Source organism: Mirounga leonina, unplaced genomic scaffold (genome assembly GCF_011800145.1).
Source record: "Mirounga leonina isolate KUSES-001 unplaced genomic scaffold, KU_Mleo_1.0 Mir_95, whole genome shotgun sequence".
NCBI lineage: Eukaryota > Metazoa > Chordata > Mammalia > Carnivora > Phocidae > Mirounga > Mirounga leonina.
This window is the reverse complement of record NW_023270865.1, coordinates 16,810,676-16,814,869: the sequence shown is the minus strand read 5'-3', so window position 1 is coordinate 16,814,869 and position 4,194 is coordinate 16,810,676.

Below are 4,194 nucleotides of genomic sequence, written 5' to 3'. Positions count from 1 at the left end.
TTTAGAACATTATACAGGAACCATTATATGTGATGGAAGGTGTTGGAGAGGGGGAATGTTCTATAATCTTCTGACTAAATCTCAGTGTTTTAATAAGATTGTGTCCCAAGTGTGAGACCTTCATAAGTATTTGTCCAGTGTCATAGCTTTTTTTTTTAGATCATCCTGCCCCATGCCCTTCAGTGTTTTCCAATCTAGTTTTTGAATGTTTTTAATTTGTTGCATGAAAAAATTTCATTCCAAGCTGTTATATACTCTCATATATTGTTGCTATAATTTTCTCCATATAAAAATATGTAGTTAATATAAGGAACCAAATTTGCACTTCATTGAAATAAACTAGAATAAAATTTAATGATTGAGACCTTAAGAAAAACGGATGAAATCTTTATTTCTTCTATTTTTCCACATGAATGTTTAAATGTGATTGCTTATGTGTGTGTGCGTGAACACTTACATACATATTTATCACTCAAAATATTGCAAATGGTGTATCTATCATTTCTTAAATGTAACATTATTTTTTTATTTTTTTAAAGATTTTATTTATCCATTTGACAGAGAGAGACACACAAATAGGGGGAGAAGGAACACAAATAGGGGGAGTGGGAGAGGGAGAGGCAGGCTTCCCGCGGGGCAGGGAGCCCGATTCGGGGCTCGATCCCAGGACCCTGAGATCAGGGCCCGAGCCAAAGGCAGACACTTAACGACTGAGCCACCCAGGCGCCCCAAATGTAACATTATTAAATGAAGATAGGATTTGATGTTTTATAACTGCTATATACATATTTGTTCAATTCCAACAATATAGTGTATCAAGTTATCATTTAGGAAGGTAATGTGAGATAGTCTTTTATTTTTAAACAAGTCATTAAGCTGATTGACACAAAGAATGAGTAGAGCAAAAGTCCAGCCTTTCCTCATTATAGTTTATAATAAGCATTCATTATAACATCCCTTAAATTCTTGAAACAGTGAAAAGGTCATATGCAAAATAAAATGATAAAAATACTTTAGGTGCCCAGCATATGAATGTTCCAGCTGTAGACACATAAATGGAGAGAAATGTGAAATCATTACCTTAAAATTCTGGTTCATTATGGCATCTGTAAACTAGATTGATAAGGTAAAGTCACGTTCAGAAAGCATATTGTAGATATGCTTAAATCTTCTGTTCTTATAAGGATGTTACATTTGGCTCAGATCATTTGTTCTCTTACAAATATTACCTTGTATATATTCAAGTAATATGAGTACTTTATAAAGCTTAGGGAAACCTTCTGTAGCAACAATCATGTAGTTCTTTAATTAAGAAAACTATTCGGAGATCAGTCTAATTCTTATTTTCATATATTTATATATATAAATATACACACACTAAAGGAAGATTTGAATAAATATTTAGTGATAACATAATGTATTTCAGTCACAGCTATATGTCTTCATATCCTTTATTTCATCCACACAATCCCTCTGAAATTATTACCTCCCATTTTATAATGCAAATACAATTTCTCAACCTAATTAAATACCATACCTGCAGTCCCATTGCCTGTAAGTGACAATTCTGAGGCAAAAAGTAAAACCAAGTAAAAACAACAGCAACAAAAATAACAGTTATAAAACCTCCCAATTGTTTAACTTGCAAAGAACTATTTCTACATAAATGTAAAGAAGTATATTTGCTCTCACGTCAGTTTTTTTTCAGTATCAGAGATACCTGACTTCTGAAATAGAACATTCTGTCGAAAGAATTCTAATCTTAAAGAAAATCAGTACATCAGAAAAGTAAACTTCTTTATTATCGCACTGCAGATGTCATATTTCACCTGGTAGTTCACTCAAAAAGAAAATGCATTTTCATCAAATTTTTAGTTATATCTTTTGCACCTTTATTTTTTTTTTTCAAATGTGGACACGGAGGCACTGAGAAGTTATATAATTTCCCATGGTCTCAAAGCTAATAATTTTCAGAACTCTGATACAGACATTTGTTAGACTGACTTCAATGGTTAAGCTCTTTCCATATCATTTCTCTGTCTCCTCTTGACATACCTAAGCTTGATAATCCTTTACTTATCTCCAGCCTATTTCATTTTCCATTCCGTATGGAAGTTGTTTTAAAATTATCTGTTAAGTTCATTTCCAATCACTGTCACACAGCACTCCTCCTCTTATATGTATCTCTGCAGGAATCCAAGCTTCCAACTTTATGGAGTGACTATTAATTCTGTTTGTTCCACATATTTTCACCCACTCTTCTTCCCTTGTCTCATATCTTAAAGGGACTATTTACACAATTTTCAGGAATGCAATACTACAGTGCCTTGTACAAGTACATAATATGCAGATATTATATTCTAGAAGTGTTCTGGGATTGGAGGGATGAAATTCCATAGTATAATTTTCAGGTCAATATACTTTTTATAATTCTCGTTCTCATACAAACTGACATATTTATCTTTGGTTTTCTTTTCAAGTTGTCAAGAATTTCAATCTACTCTAAGCAATAATAATACATGTTTATATTCTCTTGGGTTCCTTCATTGTCATTCATTCATTCTTTCAAGAAATATTGTTAATTGTGGATCTAATTTGCACCATTCAGTAACAAAACTACATAGGAGAGATTTATAATTATATATTTTTTATATGACAAGGGCAGATTGTATGACAAGGGCAGATTATATATTATAAAGAATTTTGAAAAAAATTGTCTGTAGTTTTTAGAAGTACTCATCCCCCCATCATAATTAATATATATCAAATTGTTCTTTCTTTAAATTACTACAAAGTGAAAAATGAGCCATCTAAACATGCTTTAATGTAACCCTCTTTCTTTTCCAAGCTATCAGGGTCTGGCCATTATGATTGCTTAATAAATGTCACAAGAGCATTTAAAAATAATTTTGTTCTGGGATTCATAATAAATTGTTACAGTCTGCATCAGCAAACTGACTGTTTTCGTAGTTGTGTAAAATGTGAGCTCACTTATCTAACCAGATGTCAAGTTCTTTTTTTTTTAAGATTTTATTTATTTATTTGAGAGAGAGAGAATGAGAGAGAGCACATGAGAGGGGGGAGGGTCAGAGGGAGAAGCAGACTCCCCGCCGAGCAGGGAGCCCGATGCGGGACTCAATCCAGGGACTCCAGGATCATGACCTGAGCCGAAGGCAGTCGCTTAACCAACTGAGCCACCCAGGCGCCCCATTTTCAAAATAACCTATAGTAATGTAATAATATTTCAATTTAATTATTTTATTTTTATCCTTTTTCAACATTTTATCAAATTAGCTGGCATCTTCATTTTTGTTATTATTCAAAATGCATTTGTTCATGCAACAAATATTTACTGATAATCTACTCTGGCTACACTACACTAAATGTTGGAGAAATAAAATTACCAAAACATTCACATTCCCTGATACACACACACATACACACACACACATCACATATCAAATAAATATCTAAAACTGGCACTCCTCTAAGTTTGGAGCCTTCAGAAAGGGAGATTCTCTATCTATACTTTATTCTTATGATGAATTGACCAATTGTGTGTTTTCCTCTGTGCATAGTAGATCTCCTTAGAATCCATAAAAGGTAATTGTAAACTTCATGCAACACAATCATTATTTATGAATTATATAGCTGCATAATTAATGGGTTCTACTTTCAGTTAATTATTTCAATCCTGAACTTTTGTTTTTGCTTGTTACATATAGATTTTGGTTACCCTTTCATTCAGAATAAGGTATCAATAGTATCATTTCATATCATATCCATTAATAAAAAAGAAAGTAAATTTTAGGACAAGTAAAACAACCAACTGTCTGATATTTGCTTTTGTGCACAGATCCAAACTTTAATAGATTGGAAAAATAGTAAACAAAGCAATGGATTTTGACAAGAATATCTGAACAGGAAATTACTTGGCTAGCCTATGAAGAGAGGATGATATCTGATAGCATCTCAAATCGCCCCAACATCTAACAGTTTCCCTTTCCTTATGTGTCAACAAAATTGTCCAAGGAACTCTTTTTTTTATTTTTTATTTTTTTTTATTTTTTAATTTTTAATTTTTTTTTTTTTTTTTAGATTTTATTTATTTGCGAGAGAGAGAATGAGAGACAGAGAGCATGAGAGGGAGGAGGGTCAGAGGGAGAAGCAGACTCCCCGCCGAGCAGGGAGCCC